The sequence below is a fragment of the Apium graveolens genome, chromosome 7, assembly GCF_009905375.1.
Source record: "Apium graveolens cultivar Ventura chromosome 7, ASM990537v1, whole genome shotgun sequence".
In the NCBI taxonomy this organism is placed as follows: domain Eukaryota; kingdom Viridiplantae; phylum Streptophyta; class Magnoliopsida; order Apiales; family Apiaceae; genus Apium; species Apium graveolens.
In genome coordinates, this window is record NC_133653.1 from 57,709,689 (window position 1) to 57,728,764 (window position 19,076).

General features: G+C 36.6%; 2 non-coding genes across 2 annotated transcripts; both read left to right on the forward strand.

Moving 5' to 3' along the window:
- The first annotated feature begins 3,848 nt into the window (after positions 1–3,848).
- LOC141675366 (small nucleolar RNA R71) lies at positions 3,849–3,955 on the forward strand. Its single transcript, XR_012556023.1, has one exon. It is a non-coding gene; the product is annotated as a small nucleolar RNA R71 (small nucleolar RNA).
- Positions 3,956–13,289: 9,334 nt separating this feature from the next.
- Positions 13,290–13,396, forward strand: LOC141676064 (small nucleolar RNA R71). The gene has a single exon (XR_012556674.1). It is a non-coding gene; the product is annotated as a small nucleolar RNA R71 (small nucleolar RNA).
- The last annotated feature ends 5,680 nt before the right edge of the window (positions 13,397–19,076 follow it).

Here is a 19,076-nt window from a genome sequence, read left to right on the forward strand (position 1 = left end):
TATATATATATATACTTATATATATATGGTCATAGTTTTCAAAACTATTAATCGAATAAGGTTTATTCGATAACTTTAACTTTATTTTATTTATTGAATATTATTTGAATATTCATTCGAGGACTTATGACTCCTTTTATTTTATTAAATGAATATTATTTTGAATATTCATTCGAGGACTTATGACTCCTTTTATTTTATTAAATGAATATTATTTTGAATATTCATTCGAGGGCTTATGACTCAGTTTATATTATTTAATGAATATTTTTGAATATTCATTTGAGGATCTATGACTCCGATTATTGGCTGAGATTTGTTCTTTATTTTATTAAAGAATAAGGTGTAAATAATCAAACTTATTTTCGATTATTCAAATAAAGATAGTACTTTCATATAAGTATATCTTTGGTTATTTAATACTCGTTTCAAGTATAAGTTTTAATACTTCTACTTCAATTATTTTTATAAAGATTATTCTTTTTGGGAATATTATTTAAATAATAATATTCAGACATTTTCTAAATATTCTGGGGACTGATTTACTTCATTAAATCAGCTTTACTCCAAACACTCTTTAAAGTGTTTTCGAGTCTTCAAAATGATTTTTAAAAGTTAGAGCGGATCCCAAAACTCATTTTTATATTTAAGATCTTCCTTTTTAAGGGGATTTAAATACTCGCTCAAAACCTGAGGGATCCGGCTCTGTGGTGTATTTTATATTCGCAATACGGTTGCAGTTTTGGTAAATGAATTGATTACTTACCCAACGTTCGGGAAGTAAGTCCATCTATTGAGTCAGCATAAGCAACATGGGCTCAGTGGGCGTCTATGATAGTGTAAGTGGCTCAGTGGGAGTCCATCAAATGCATAAGTGGCTGAGTGGCAGTCCAGCATAAGGTCCTATTACGACCAGGGTGATGACCAGTGGGGAATTCGTCCATCTACTAGTAGAAAAGGTTACTTATGGGTATCTTTGCCTGATCAGCAAGATATCTGGTTTATGCCAAATTCTTTTCCTTTCCAAATTTATTGGATATTGCAATTCTGTTCATACTTTATATGACAGAGGTTTTCAGGAAATGTATAAAGAAGATGTATATGTGGATATATATATATATCAGAACTAAATGAAGTATATCATAACTTCATTTCCGTTAATAATATTTCAAAGATTTAATCTATTCAAATCTTGTCTGGTAGTCTCATCTATGTGATGAACTGTTGAAAGCTCATTATACTTTGAACAGTGGTAGTTCAAGTAGCTTTATAAATGATATAAGTGTAGTGAAGTATTTGGTAACTTCATCCCTTGTTTCTACTTATATCTAGTAAGTAATTATCTTACACATGATAAAAGATTCTAGTAAGTATCCAATCTTATAACTTCATCTTTTTAAACTTATATCTAGCAAATGATTATCTTGTGCATGACAAAGATTTTCAGAAAAACGTTGAGACAAGGTTAGATATATGAGATCACCTTGCAACGATATTTTTATACAGTTATACACTGGGACTTTGTGTATATTATGCATGGAAGAGGACTTCCAATATTTTGAAAAGTATATATGTATATATATATATACTGAATATTTTGCGACTTCATCGCATTAAGATATCAAACTTAGTTCATTTCTTTTGACCAAGACTTTCATGAGTATTATGAGTAGGCTCATATATTGTTAATCATTATACATATTATTTTGGTGGGCTTGCTGCTCACCCTTGCTTTCTTCTTTCATCACACAACATCAGATAGATAAGATGAACAGGACCAAGCTCCCAATTCGCGAGCGGATAGGAAACATTCCGCAGTTTCCTATAGGCGTTGATGTCGCTGTAGCTGAGGTAGGAGCTACCAATAGGCTAGGCTTTCAACTTTTGATGTACCAGATTTATGTATATTTATGAATTGTAATAATGGCAAAGAAATGTAAATTTATTCAGAAAACCTTTTAAGGTGTATTGGCGGATAATTGTGGAATAAAATGACTTGTGATTATTTTTGGATATTCATCTCTGAGACTATAACTTATAGTGTGTGTGTTTATTGTGGGGTCACAGTACAGAGTAGTTGATTGTGTATTAAGATTGGGTGTTATTAAGGGAAATGGAACTCGTGACAACCCGGATCCCCGACCCCGGATTTGGGGGTGTTACAAACCGCCTGTATAAGCCCGCATGACCAAGAAAACTGCGAACTCCCTTAACATAAATTGGTGGGGGAAGATTTTTGATGACCCCCACTTTGGATTTGTCCACCTCAAGACCCTTAATAGAGACCTTGTGCCCAAGAATAATTCCATGTCGCACCATAAAATGACATTTCTCCCAATTGAGAACCAGATTGGTCTCAACGCACCTCTTGAGAACATCGCCTAAATTCTGTAAGCACTCATCAAATGAATCACTGAACACAGAGAAATATTCCATGAACACCTCTACATTCTGACCAATCATATCAGAGAAGATAGCCATCATGCATCTCTGAAATGTGGCCGGTGCTCCACATAAACCAAAAGAAACCCTTCTAAAGTCATATAAGTCGGTTTTGGATCAGGTAAGTCCAACTACTTGAAGATTGACAAAGGCATTGGATTGATGCTAGCTCCCAAGTCAAATAAGCATCTGTCAAAAGACACTTTTCCAATAGTACATGGAATAGTGAAGCTTACCGGATCTTTAAGCTTCAGAGGCAACTTTTGTTGCAGCACTGCACTCCTCCGTGAGAGCAACGATCTCTAAGTCATCAAGCTTCACCTTCCGAGAGAGAATACCTTTCATTAATTTTGCATAACTCGGCATTTGTTCAAGAGCTTCAGCGAAAGGTATGTTGGTGTGAAGTTTCTTGAACACCTCTAGAAACTTCTCATACTACTTATCCAGCTATTTCTTCTGCAGCCTCTTACGAAAAGAAGGTGGAGGATAGATCTGTTTCTCCCCAGTATTACCCTCAGGAGGAGTGTACTCAAAAGTAGTCTTCCTTGGTTCCACTTCTGCTTCCTTCCACACTTCTTCTTTTTTTAGCCTCAACTTCAGATTCTGGAGTATTAGCTTTTTCAGGATTTGCAACCTTACCGGACCTCAATGTGATTGCCTTAACATGCTCCTTAGCTTCCTTCTTGCCTGTCACTTCAGTATCTCTTGGAAGCGTGCCAAGTTGACGATTCAGTAATGCATTAGCAATCTGCCCAATCTGATTCTCCAAGGTCTTGATGGAAACAGCTTGGCTCTTGCACTTGAGCCTCAACTCCTCCAATTCAGATTTTTCATTAGCTTGCGGTAACTGCTGAAGTTGAAGTTATTGCCTAGGGGCATATTGCAGTTGTTCAAAACCAGGAGGGTTATACAGCTTTGCTGTGTATGGCTGATAAGGTTGTTGCACTGTATTCTGGTTGTTGCTCCACCTGAAGTTAGGATGATTTCGGTTATTGGGATGATAAGTGGCTGGAGCGTGATGCTAAGGTCTCTAAAAGTTGCTAACAAATTGAGTTGATTCGCTAGAAATAGCACATTGCTCAGTTTCATGTGCCCCCGCACAAAGTTCACAAACACTAGTGATTTGATTTACTCCATATTTAGCCAAAGAGTCCACTTTTTTCGTCAAAGCTGGAAGTTGAGCAGCTATAGCAGTGGCTGTATCCACTTACAAAATTTCTGCTACTTTTCCTTGCAACATTCTTTGCATAGGATTCTGGTATTCATTAGCTGCCATGAGCTCAATCAACTCATAAGCTTCATTATAGCTTTTGGCCCATAAGGCTTCACCAGATGCTGCATCGAGCATAGGTCTAAATTGTGCGCCCAAACCATTGTAGAAACAGTTTATAATCATCCAATCAGGCATGCCATGGTGTGGACACTTCCTTAGCATCTCCTTATAACAAACCCAAGCCTCACACAGAGATTCTCAAGTTTGCTGTGCAAACTGAGTAAGAGCATTCCCGATTGCTGTTAGGATGTTAACACGCGCTAATAATAAACGCAAGTATACGCGTTCACAAGTAGTATAAGATTTAGATCAAATTCGTTCCCACGGAGACTCTTTGGTTAATTTAAGAATATGCACCTATGCAACAATTATATGGTTATTATCCAATGCTAAGACAAAAAATAAGTTGAGATTGTTTATAATTAAGAATTAAACTAACAATTATAACTAAGAGAACAAGAATGGTTGAATTAATATATATGACAAATATGGGATTCTAACTTCATTACTACTTCATTCAAAGTAATTGTTCTTAACCTTAGCATGTGATGGTGATGACACTAACCAGATAACACGAAACTAGTAAATGCCAATTTTCATTGTACGAATACCCTACTACCAAGCATCCACAAAAGAGATAAAAGTTGAATAGATACCAATTATGCTTAGTCCTTATATGTCTATAGGTATTGAAAACATAACGGTTTAATGCGCAAGTTATCTATCGTGATTACATAGGGAAAGTAAGATGGGTAAAATTACCTACGAATCATGCATAACAATAACACATGAACCTATACTAACATGGTAAGTTCTAAACCTCTATATTCACTGTCGCTTCAATGGATATTAACACGCTATCTTATATGTTAGCTACGCATAAAAGATGAATAAGCACAACCAATACTAGGATATCAATCAATCACCACACACTAAGATATCGAAACAATTTAACTAAAGAAATCCATAAATAAATCCGTTAGAACCCCACAATAATGATTAGTTCATAACTGAACTCATCGTCACCATGGGTTCCAATGAAAGCATAATAATAAACAATATAAGAGTACTAGGGTTCAAGAACAAATCGAAAACAAGCATCCAAGTATCAGCTATATTAAAGAAAACAAAATTATTCTTCTCCATAGCCGTCTCGTGCTCTCTAGGTCTTCTTATTGCTCTCTCAGGTCTCCTTCTTGTTAAAAACGTCTTTTTATTAGTATATATAGGCTCCAGGATGACCAGGACTCTCAAAATCTTCAATTTCGACTAAAATCAGGATTCTGGGGCAGAAACCGGGCACGGACGCGCTGAAATAGTGTTTCAGCGGCACGGGCGTGCTGCCTTCTGGCGCGGTCGCGCTGACATTCTGGATATTTTCTGACAAATCTTCTTTTGGCCATATCTTGAGTTCTGCTCGTTAGAATTAGGAGATTCAACTGCCCACACGAAGCTAACGAGATTCTATATAACTTGCGATTGGCCTAGGATTCCAATTCTGATATAATTTCAGCATATTTCCTTTAAAAGCTCCTTTCTTCATATAACTGATGCCTTAAATGCAATAACATAAAACACATCAAAAATACCAACAACTTGAGTCTAAAACACCAACTTAAACCTGTAATAAAGCGTTTCAAGTAGATATAAAATCCACTTATCATACCCCCAAACTTGAATCGATTCTTTTCCTCAAGCATAAACAGACTCAAAACTACAAAATAAACCTAATGCATGAATGCAACTACGTGAATGCAACTAAATGATAATGCAATCGATCCCCTATGAATAACCATATCCAACCAACAAGCTAATGCCTCTAGGAATGCAATGACTCAAAACAGAGCTCTAATAAATCTCACAAACCAACTTACAAACCAGAAACGTGTGTGTGTGGGATGCTTAACATATATACTCTCGATACTAGATCAGTAACCATAACTTGTATTTCATCAAAACAATCACAAGTTTATAACTAGAATAGACATTAAACGCATAATGACGCACAACACCTCCTTTCTACTAGAGTTATACAAGGATTCATGCTATTACTGAATACATAACAAAGATGCTTACTTGACCGTGCAATGAATGAGGTCCCAAAAGACTTATGCAATAATACCCATGTAGCGAGCGTTAGGTTAGCGGATCCCAGACTATAAAAGCCTTAGGTCACTAGGCACAAAGTCCCCTAGAACTTAATAACTCGAGTATTAAAGAGCTTACTCTTGATCAATTATGCAAAACGCATACTTTTTTTTCTTTTTTTTCTCTTTTTTTTTCTTCAATTTCTGAATGAGTGCGTTTCACTCCATCTCATTCAACCCTAGACTAATCATAAAACTATGAGCCCGCTACTAGCCATTTGATGCCTAGCCTTACAACAACTAGCAATGAAATCCTGCTTTTCTCTAGTTTAAAAATCAGTATTTTACGTCATTACGAGATTATACGAAATTCTAAATATAACCAAGTGATTAAATCTCAACAACAAACAAGTTTGATCATGATCTAGATCAAAATCAAACCTATAAGACTTTGTGAAAATATTTATTTTTGGCATTCAAATCAATTCATTAGGACTTAAACATCCCTCTATTCGTCATCACCACACTCAAATCAACATCAACTTATCAAATAACATACTTCATCTTAAGGGATCATGTTAAATATGCATGCAGATGTAACTATATGAAATCACATAAAAAACAAATATGTCCTATATCAACAATCATGCAACACTATGAATGAAATATAACTATATGCAACATGAATCTATATGAACTATATGGACACATATAAACTAATCCTTACATTATCACCCCCAAACTTAAAATTTTCAATATCCTCATTGAAGGTAATAATAAGGATTTCAAGCATACCTAGTCATTGGAAAGATCACCCTCCTCGGGTGGAGGATCAGGTGGCCAATCAACCTCGACGCCAGTGGTTCGGATGATTGTGCCCAAATCCTGTGTCAAATCTGTACCAAAATGACGGTGAATGTCGTGCATGGCCTCCATACGCCTAGTTACTCACCTGTACTTCTTATCACCAACACCAATCCTATCAACTATCTGTGGTACACGAGAGGTACCATCTGTAAGCACGGGAGGAACCAGCCATCCACTCTCTACATCATCAAAAATATATCTCAACCCCTTATCAGGGGGTGCACCTAAGAATGCACAACTTAAGTGATATAGTAGTGGGTTGAGCTCAAGTGTGGGAGCTTCTTCAATAAATTGTTCAAAACGCTCTTGAGAAATTTTCAGCTCTTCTAACCCAAGAGAATCGAATGACATATCCAACTTCCTCTTCCATGGAGGTGCATTCAAAACCTGCATTTGCTCTGCTCCTTCTTCATTTTCAATAACTGATTCCCCTATTAAGGCTCTCCCTAAGGTATCTGATTTTGGCAATTGATCAAGTTCCGAATTTACTACAGAGTCGACCCACTATACTTTAAAGCACTCCGCTTTAGCTGTGGGTAACTTTATTTCCTTGAACACATTAAAAGTGACCTTTTAATCATGAACCTTCATCATAAGCTCTCATTTTTGCACATCGATCATAGTTTGGCCAGTAGCTAATAATGGTCTTCCAAAGATAATAGGAATCTTATTATCTTCCTCAAAATCTAGAATTACAAAATCAGCAGGGAAGATGAGTTTATCCACCTTGACCAAGACATCCTGCACTATACCTCGTGGATAAGCGATGGAACGATCAGCTAGTTGCAATGAGATATATATCGGTTTCGGATCAGGTAGACCTAGCTTCTTAAAGATTGATAAAGGCATCAGATTGATGCTAGCTCCTAAATCACATTAACACTTGTCGAACGACAAGTTTCTTATGGTGCAAGGAATAGTGAAACTTCCAGGATCTTTAAACTTCGGAGGCAACTTATGTTGCAGCACAACACTGTATTCCTCTATAAGAGCAACTGCCTCTAAGTCATCGAGCTTCACTTTCCGAGAGAGAATACCTTTCATAAATCTCGTATAGCTAGGCATCTGTTCAAGAGCTTCAGCGAAAGGTATGTTGATATGAAGTTTCTTGAGCACCCCCAAAAACTTAGCAAATTGTTTATCCAACTTCTGCTTCTGCAGCCTCTCAGGAAAAAGAGGTGGAGGATAGACCTGTTTCTCCCCTATATTACCCTCAGGAGGAGTGTGTTCCACAGTTTTCTTTCTTGATTCCACTTATGTTTCCTTCTGCACATTTTCTTCAACCAAAGCTTCAGATTCCGGAACTTGAGATTTTTCAGGGCTTGCAACTGTAGTAACCCCAAATTTTGGAATTTTTGAAACCCTTATGAATAGTGCTTTTTGCTGATTATGCTGAATAAGAAAACTTTTCATGCCACACTATGTAGGGGTTCTTTTATTGTTATTCTGAGATCGTATTAGTACTCTATATGATAAATAAGTGTATGTAATGATCGTCAGAATCCAAATCCGAACACTTTGATTTTTCCCGAAAATCCACCAGATACCGAAAGAATTGAGTATAAGGTAACATGATTAAAAGAATTTAAATTCAAGGATTATAAGAGAGGATCATAAAAGGAATATAATGTATTGAGAAAGGTTAAGGGAACCCAAGTAATAAGATCCCGGGTATGATCCCTCAAACGATAAACGAGAACAAAAGTTAAGCGAACCGTATAACAGATCAGCGGTCATTAGCCAAGTAATTAGAGGTTAATCAAAGAGGTTAGTGGGTGATGATGTCATCATACCAATAAGAAGAAAACAAGTGTAAAAGGATGACATAATCAAGATGACCTAAGCATGACCTAGTAGATATTTTGAATTGGTGAAATATTAGCCAAGTGTTTTTAACCATGGTAAATTCTAAATATGGTTAATTAAAATAAAAGAGAAGCAACCAAGTAATTCACCACACAATTAGTCAAAGGGCAAAACAAGAAGCATTTCACTTTGTCCCCCTTGAAAGCTTGCTCTCGGCTAAAACCAGAGCAGCAACTTCAAACTGCCATATCTCCTTCAATACTCACTCAAATGATGTGTTCTATAGCTCGTTGGAAAGGTATTGAGATGGCCTACAACTATTGTTCACAAGTCTCTTCTAAATAAGCATGGTAAGACCCTTATATTTACAGTTCTTTCAATCTGACTTTTAGAAACTTCAAAACCTAACTTTGTGTTCTTGATTTCTTTGGAAAGATCAAGCTTGTAGGAGGCTCCCTAAGGTTTCCTAGCAACTTAACACCTCCCAAGGAAGGTATAAAATTCAAACTCTAGCTTTGATTTTATGATTCCATTAAGTTTTATTGAAGCATTGTTAGTATTAAGGCTTGATCTTTGATTATAAGTAGTTTTGGTGGATTTGTATTGGTTTTGAATATTGGGTCTTTGATTGGTTGGATAAATTGGTAAAATTTGGAGTTGGGGACTGAGTTGTAGTATGATGGTTTAATATTGTTGTGTTGGTGGCTGTGAGTGAATTGATGAGAATTTAGAGTGATAATTAAATTGGAAATAGCGTAAACATAACCGTCATAATGCCCGTTTTCCTTAGACTGTTGTACATGAATCTCGGACCAGATAACTCACTGACCAATCTATAACATTGCCATGATTAGATAGAGCGTGTCGTAAGCTTCATTTTGATATATGGTTCGCTTGGTTCCGATGTACGGTTTAGGAGAAACGACCGTTTTAAGTAACGGCGTTTCGCGAACGAACCTTTACCCCTCGCCTTATTTTGAAACCTTGGTTAAGGACCTTAAATGACTAATTGGAGTATAAAACAATTATGTAAAGTGGATTAGGCGGTTGGGAGGGTACTTGCAAAAGAATCGCCTTAAAACCCTTAATGGTTAATTTATTAAAAATGGTGGAGCCGAGGGTACTCGAGCGACTTAAGTGAATCGTTAAGCGCAAAAGCGAGCGTTAGAGTCTAGTTGGTTAAAGTGTAGATTCTTAAGCGACTTTGGTTTAATTCCAACTTATATGTTATTTATAGGTTACCAGGCTCGTCCCAGGCCTTTTACCACCCTCAGTCGCTCAGGTAAGTTTTCTACCCGTTATACTGTTGTTGTGATGTATACATTTGTATATGCATTATCTTGTGATAGATGCATGATGGTTAATTAGCAAATTCTTGCGATATATTGTAGCATGTGATATTGTATATATGCATGCCTGTTTCGTATTCTTGATACATATATCTGTTGATTCAGTTGATAATACATATGCTAGAGATAAGCGGTAAATTGCATATACCCTTAGTATAGGGGACCCAAAGGTGAACATTTTTCTAAAACCGGGAGTCGATGCTCCCGAGTATAATATATATATTTATATATATATATATATGAATAGTTTTTAAAACTATGAATAAAATAAGGTTTATTCGATAACTTTATTTTATTAATGAATATTATTTTGAATATTCATTCGAGGGCTTATGACTCCGTTGATTTTATTATTGAATATTATTTTGAATATTCATTCGAGAGCTTATGACTCCGTTGATTTTATTATTGAATATTATTTTGAATATTCATTCGAGGGCTTATGACCCCGTTTATTTTATTATTGAATATTATTTTGAATATTCATTCGAGGGCTTATGACCCCGTTTATTTTATTAATGAATATTATTTTGAATATTCATTCGAGGGCTTATGACCCCATTTATTTTATTAATGAATATTATTTTGAATATTCATTCGAGGGCTTATGATCCCGTATATTTTATTAATGAATATTATTTTGAATATTCATTCGAGGGCTTATGACTCCGTTTATTTTATTAATGAATATTATTTTGAATATTCATTCGAGGACTTATGACTGCGATTAATTACTAATTATTATTCTTTATTTTATTAAGGAATAATGTGTCGATGATCAAACTCACTTTTGATTATTCAAATAAAGATAGTACTTTCGTATAAGTATATCTTTGGTTATTTAATATTCATTGCAAGTATATGTTTTAAAACTTCTACTTCAATTATTTTTATAAAGATTATTCTTTATGAGAATATTATTTAAATAATAATATTCAGATATTGCCTAAAATATTGGGACTGATTTATTTTATTAAATCAGCATCACTCCAAACATTCTTAAAAATGTTTTGCGAGTCTTCAAAATGATTTTAAAAGTTAGAGCGGATCCCAAAACTCATTTTTATATTTAAGATCCTCCTTTCGAAGGGGATTTAAATACTCGCTCAAAACCTGAGGGATCCGGCTCTGTGGTGTATTGTATATTCGCAACAAGGTTGCTATTTTGATAAAAGAATTTTTGATTACTTACCCAACACTCGGGAAGTAAAATTCTTGGAACAAGTTAATCCATTAACAGGCATCGCCTGGGAAATATCGGTGAGTTCTCCTTTCCAACTAGATATGACTTCTTGGTGGAGCCGTATCAACAAGTTTCTACTTGAGGAAAGGGGGAACGAGCTTTACGTTTCAGAGTCATGGATTTCATCTGAACTAGGAGTGGCGTAAGTGGTAGAGTGGCGCCGGCCCAGCCTTATTATATTGGCCCAAATGGCCCGGAAGTTCCGCTAAGACGGTCCATTCCTTAGGAGTCCAGTGTTCGGTTGACAAGTAAATCCGACAGGTTCTCCTCTACATGTAGAAAATGGTGGGGTTGCACTACTACGACTGATCATCGTAAGTGGTCTTCCTGGCACGGCAAACTCCCGTAATGAGTTCATCATCCAATTGGATATTTCTGCAACACTACCCAGAGCACTTCGATAGAAAGGCTACGGTTGGGCGATTGTTGAGTGTTGGCAGGGTCAAGTTTTCAAAATGATGTTTGCATCAAATGAAATATCTCGTAACTTCATTTTATTTTGATGATATTTTAAAGATTGATTCTATACAAGTTTTGTTTCTTGTAGCTTAATCTATGGGATGAACTATTTATACATTGAACGGTGGTAGTTCAAGTAGTATTCGGAAAAGATATAAGTATATTGGAGTATCTTGTAACTTCATCTTTTAAACTTATATCTAGTTAATGATTGTCTTATGAATGACAAAGATTTTCAGAAAAACGTTGAGACAAGGTTAGATATATGAGATCACCTTGCAATGATATTTTTATACAGTTATAAACTGGAACTCTATGTATATTATACATGTCAGAAGATTTCAAAGATTGTGAAAAGTATATATGTATATATACTGAATATTTTACGACTTGGTCGCGTTAAGATATCAGCTTGGTTCATTTCTTCTTGACCAAGACTTTCATGAGTACTATGAGAATGCTCATATATTGTTAATTATTATACATATTATTTCGGTGGGCTTGTTGCTCACCCTTGCTTTCTTCTTTCATCACACAACATCAGATAGACAAGATGAACAGGACCAAGCTCCCAATTCGCGAGCGGATAGGAAACGTTCCGCAGTTTCCTATAGGCGTTGATGTCGCTATAGCTGAGGTAGGAACTACCAATAGGCTAGGCTTTCAACTTTTGATGTACCAGACTTATGTATCTTTATCAATTATAATAATGGCAAAGAAATGTAAATTTATTCAGAAACCCTTTTAAGGTGTAATGGCATATAATTTTGGAATAAAATGACTCGTGTTATTTTTGGATATTAATCTCTGAGACTATAACTTGTGGTGTGTGTGTTTATTGTGGGGTCACAGTACAGAGTAGTTGATTGTTTTTTTAAGATTGGGTGTTATTAAGGGAAATGGAATTCGTGACAACCCGGATCCCCGACCCCGGATTTGGGGGTGTTACAGCAACCTTCCCAGACCTCAATGTAATTGCCTTAACCTGCTCTTCCGCTTCCCTCTTTCCTGGAACTTCTGTATCACTATAAAGCATTTCTAGTAGTTGATTCAATAAGGCGTTAGCAATTTGTCCTATCTAGTTCTCCAGAGTCTTGATAGAAACAGCCTGGCTTTGGCATATAAGAGTCTGGTGTTTGCACATAAGCCTCAACTCCTCCAATTCAGATTTTTCATTCGAAGATAGACCTGCACCTCCATGAGTTTGATGTTAAAGTTGGATTTTTTATATTGGTGCATACTGTTGCTGAAAACCAGGAGGAGTGAATTGCTTGTTCCCAAACTGCGGGAATGGATGTTGCATCGTATTCTGATTATTGCTCCAACTGAAGTTAGGATGATTCCAGTTGTCAGGATGATAAGTGTCTGGAACTGGTTGTTGCGATCTCTGAAAGTTGCTCACAAACTGAGCTGATTTACTAGATATAGCGCATTGCTCCGTCGCATGTGAACCTGCACACAGCTCACAAACACTGGTTATCTGATTAACACCATAGTTAGCCAGAGAATCGATCTACATAGACAGTGCCATTAGTTGAGCAGTGATAACCGTAGCTGTATCCACTTCAAGAACTCATGCTACCTTGCTCTGTGGCAATCTCTGGGTTGGATACTGATATTTATTAGCATCTATCAGTTCAATTAGATCATAAGCTTCCTCATAGCTCTTTGCCCATAATGCTCCACCTGATGCTGCATCAAGCATGGGTCTAAATTGTGCTCCCAAACCGTTATAGAAGCAATTGATGATCATCCAATCAGGAATGCCATGATGAGGACACTTCCTAAGCATCTCCTTGTAGCGCTCCCAAGCTCTACATAGAGTTTCTCCCGATTGCTGCGTAAATTGAGTAATAGCATTCCTGATTGCAACTGTCTTCGCCATAGGGAAGAATTTAGTGAGAAACTTTTGAGCAAGATCTTCTCAAGTAGTAATTGAACCAGCTGGTAGAGAGTGTAACCAACTCTTAGACTTGTCCCTCAGAGAGAATGGGAATAGTTTCAGCTTCACAGCATCTTCAGAAACACCGTTGAACTGGAAGGTGTCGCGGATCTCAATAAAATCCCTAATATGTATATTGGGATCTTCCATTGAAGCACCCCCAAACTGGATTGAATTCTCAACCCATTGAATTATGCCAGGCTTGATCTCAAAGGTATTAGCTGTGATAGTTGGTCTGACAATGCTAGATTGAATGTCATTGATCTTGGGTTGAGAAAAATCCATCAAGACTATCGTTCGTGCTGCTGGATCTCCCATTGTAATGAGTAACTGAAACACAAACAAATAAACCGTGAAAGTAAAAGAATCCGAGTCAGTGAACTTTAACGACCACTGATGACAAGAACATACTCTAAAAATTAACACCGAGTCCCCGGTAGCGGCGCCAAAAACTTGTTAGGACGTTAACACGCGCTAATAATACACGCAAGTATACGCATTCACAAGTAGTATAAGATTTAGATCAAATTCGTTCCCACAGAGACTCTTTGGTTAATTTAAGAATATGCACCTATGCAACAATGAAATGGTTATTATCCAATGCTAAGACAAAAAACAAGTTGAGATTGTTTATAACTAAGAATTAAACTAACAATTATAACTAAGAGAACAAGAATGGTTGAAATTATATATATGACATATATGAGATTCTAACTTCATTACTACTTCATTCAAAGTAATTGTTCTTAACCTTAACATGTGATGGTGATGCCACTAATCAAATAACACGAAACTAGTAAACACTAACTTTTGTTGTACGAATACCCTACTACCAAGAATCCACAAAAGAGATAGAAGCTGAATAGACACCAATTATGCTTAGTCCTTATATGTCTATAAGAAGTGAAAACATAATGGTTTAATGTGCAAGTTATCTATCGTGATTACATAGGGCAAGTAAGATGGATAAAATTACCTACGAATTATGCATAACAATAACACATGAATCTATGCTAGTATGGCAAGTTCTAAACCTCTATATTCACTGTCGCTTCAATAGAGATTAACACGCTATCTTATATGTTAGCTACGCACATAAGACGAATAAGCACAACCAATACTAGGATATCAATCAATCACCACACACTAAGATATCGAAACAATTTAACTAAGAAGTCCATAAATAAATCCGTTGGAAACCCACGATAACGATTAGTTCATAACTGAACTCATCGTCACCATGGGTTCCAATGAAAGCATGATAATAAACTATATCAGAGTACTAAGGTTCAAGAATAAATCGAAAAAAGCATCCAAGTATCAACTATATTAAAGAAAACAAAAGTATTCTTCTTCGTAGCCGTCTCATGCTCTCTAGATCTTCTTATTGCTCTCCCAGGTCTCCTTCTTGTTAAAACCATCTTTTTATTAGTATATATAGGCTCCAGGATGACTAGGACTCTCAAAATCTTCAATTTCAACTAAAATCAGGATTCTGGGACAGAAACCGGGTGCGGGCGCGTGGTCTTTGGGCACGGGCACGCTGTCTTTGGGCGCGGCCGTGCTGAAATAATGTTTTAGCGGCGCGGGGGCGCTGCCTTCTGGCACGGCCGCGCTGACATTCTGGAATTTTTCTGACAAATCTTGTTTTGGCCATATCTTGAGTTTTGCTCATCTGAATTAGGCGATTCAACTGCCCACGCGAAAGCTAACGAGATTCTCTACAACTTGAGAATGGCATAGGCTTACAATTCTGATATATTTTCAGCATATTTCCTTGAAAAGCTCTTTTCTTCATATAACTGATGCCTTAAATGTAATAACACAAAAACACATCAAAAATACCAACAACTTGAGTCCAAAACACCAACTTAAGCCTGTAATGAAGAGTTCCAAGTAGATATAAAATCCACTTATCAATTACAGCGGTCTTTTCCATAGGGAAGAATTTAGTGAGAAACTTTTGAGCAAGATCCTCCCATTTGGTGATAGACCCTGGTGGTAGAGACTGTAACCAACACTTTGTTTTATCCCTCAGAGAGAATGGGAAAAATCTCAGCTTGATAGTATATTCAGTCACCCCATTGAACTTGAAAGTATCGCAGATCTCGATAAAATCCCTGATGTGCATGTTGGGGTCTTCTGTAGGGGACCCCCCAAACTGAAATGAGTTATGTATCATCTGAATCGTGCTCGACTTGATCTCAAAAGTGTTAGCCGAGATGGCTGGTCTGATGATGCTTGACTGAATATCATTGATCTTTGGCTGAGAATAGTCGATCAAAGCCTTAGGAATTTCTGCTTGATCTCCCATCACTACTAAAACTGGTTCCTCGACTTTTTCTTCTTCTTCTTTTACTTTCTCTTCGTTCTCAAAAACTTCCCTTCGAATCACAACAACTTCCTCCTCGGCTTGATCCAGAGTTCTCTTACGAGCCCGCGAACGCGTATGCATACACGCTCGCTAGAGTACCTAAAACACGACAAGGAAAAGAGTAGATAAGTAACAATGTCCGAGTCAATGAACTTTAACGATCACTGATGACAAACACATAAACTAAAAGTTAACACCGAGTCCCTGGCAGCGGCGCCAAAAACTTGTTAGTCGCTAAGCATGAGCTAATAATTCACGCAAGTATACGTGATCACAAGTAATATAGAATTACTTCTAGTTCGTTTCCACAGAGACTGGTTAAATTAACCTTGTGATTTATGCACTTATGCAACAATGATATGGCTATTATTCAATGCTAAGATGAATTATAATTTGGGTTTTGATTATACTATGATTAACTATTAAGAGTTATACTAGAGAACATTAACTAAGAGATTAAAGAGAGTTAAATAATATATGACACAAACATGAGATTCTAACTTCATTAAATACTTCATTCAATAGCCTTTTCATTCTTAACCTTAGCATGTAATGGTGATGACACTAATCAGATAACACGAAACTGATAAACGCCAACTTTCATTATTCGAGTACCATACTACAAGACATCCACAAAAGAGATAGAAGCTGAATAGACACCAATTATATTGAGACCCTATATGTCTATAGAATTTAACAACATAATGGTTTAATGCACAAGTTATCTATTGTGATTATATAGGGAAAGTAAGATGGTTAAAATTACCTACGAATCATGCATAACAATAACACATGAACCTATGCTAGCATGGCAAGTTCTAAACCCTTAAATTCACTTTCGCTTCATTAAAGATTAACACACTATCTTATAAGTTCGCGACGCTCATAAGACGAATAAGCACAACCAATACTAGGTTATCATACAATCACCACACAATAAGGCATCGAAACAAATTAACTAAATAAATCCATAAATAAATCCACCAGAACCCCACGATAACGATTAGCCCATAATCGGACTCATCATCAACGTGGGTTCCGATGAAAGCATGGTATAATAAACGTAGTCTTTATAAAACAAATAATAAACAAAGTACGTAATCCAGAATATTAGGTTCAACAAAACAAGAAATGAGCATCCAAGATTATAACTTAGAACAAAGATTCACAAGAATAAACTAGATCTTCTTCATCTTCGTTGAATTGTGCTATAGGACTTCTTGTCGTCTTCTCCTTAAGCTCCGTTATAAAAAATGTCTTTGTTGTGCATATGTTGTGTACTTGTTGAAAAAGGAAGAAATTTTGAAGAAGCAGCTCGAGCGTGAACAAGAGTTGATTAAAGCATGGAAAACATCCAGGGATGTTCATGCTCAAATCACCAAAGTTCAAGGAATTGAGTCTTTTTGTGATGAAGCCTGGAAAAAGAATAAAGAGAAACTAGAACCTATTTTGGTAGATGGGTTGCTGACAGATGTAGACTCGACGGATGATGAGGACTATCCGTCGGATAACAAAAAGTGTTATCCGTCGAATGATAAAAATCCTCATCCGTCGGCTGTAAGCAAACCCATTAGCAAAGCCAAATTAATCAAGCTAAATGATAATTATGGGTCTGTTTCCAAGAACTTTGTTTCAGGAGAGTCAAGTCAAGCTAAGAAAGGGAAAAAGGCTAATGTTGGTCACATGACTGTCAAACAGTTAAGTGACAGACTTGAGAAAATAGAGGTAAAAACAGAGACTAAAAAGAAAAATAATAGGAATGGTAAAGTAGGGATTAACAAACACAATAACTACACACCTGATAAATATGCTCCTAGAAAAATCTGTGTCAAGTGTGGTAGTGTAAATCATTTGCCTGTTAATTGCAAATCTGCCATGCCTACTCCCATGTCTGTCCAGCCTCAATTTCCTAACATGAATGCCATGCCTCCCATGCCTGTTAATGCTATGCCTACACTAAACATGAATGCACAGTTTGCTAATATGCTATTTGCACCTAATCCATATTATGCTGCATACAATATGCCTCAAATGCCATTTAGCATGCCTTATTGGAATAACATGTTTGCACCAAGCATGTCATTTCCTGTTAGCCATAACATGCATGATAATTTTGTTACATTTAGTGGTTTCAAAGGTACAACCCAATTGACTAAGGAAGAATCTGGAATTCCTAAGTCAAATGAGATAAAACCTAAGAAACAGAAGAAGAAAGCTAACAAGGCAGGACCCAAGGAAACTTGGGTACCAAAATCAACTTGATTTGATTTTGATGTGTGCAGGGAAACAGAAAGAATCTTTTGTACTTGGATAGTGGTTGTTCAAGACACATGACTGGTGATTCTACCCTGCTCACAGAGTTTAAGGAGAGAGCTAGCCCAAGTATTACTTTTGGAGATGACAGCAAAGGTTATACTGTGGGATATGGCTTGATTTCAAAGGACAATGTCATCATTGAAGAGGTTGCCTTAGTGGATGGTCTCAAACACAATCTGTTGAGTATCAGCCAGCTTTGTGACAAAGGCGACTCAGTTACCTTCAACAAAGAAGCCTGTGTTGTGACTAACAATCAAAACAACAAAGTGGTTCTCACTGGTGTGAGAAGAGGAAATGTGTACCTAGATGACTTCAACTCAACCAAAGCAGAATCTGTAACTTGTCTTCTCAGCAAAGCAAGTCAAGATGAAAGTTGGCTATGGCACAAGAAGCTATCCCATTTAAACTTCAAGACCATGAATGAGCTGGTAAAGAAAGAACTAGTAAGATGCATTCCTCTAGTAGAGTTTACAAAGGATGGACTGTGTGATGCCTGCCAAAAAGGGAAGCAGATCAAAGCATCATTCAGAAAGAAACTTGATTCAGCAATTGAAGAGCCTCTGTAACTGTTTCACATGGATTTGTTTGGATTAGTCAATGTATTGTCAATTTCAAAGAAAAGATTTTGCCTAGTAATTGTAGGTGATTTCTCAAAGTTCTCTTGGACATATTTCCTAAAGTCTAAAGATGAGGCTAGTGAAATCATCATCAATCACATAAGGCAAGTTAACAATCATCCTGATTTCAAAGTTAGAAGAATCAGGAGTGACATTGGAACTGAGTTCAAGAACTATGTCATGAGAGCATTTTGTGAGGAAAATGGGATCTTGCATGAGTTTTCAGCAGCAAGGACTCCACAACAGAATGGAGTAGTGGAAAGAAAGAACAGATCTCTTATTGAAGCTGCAAGGACAATGC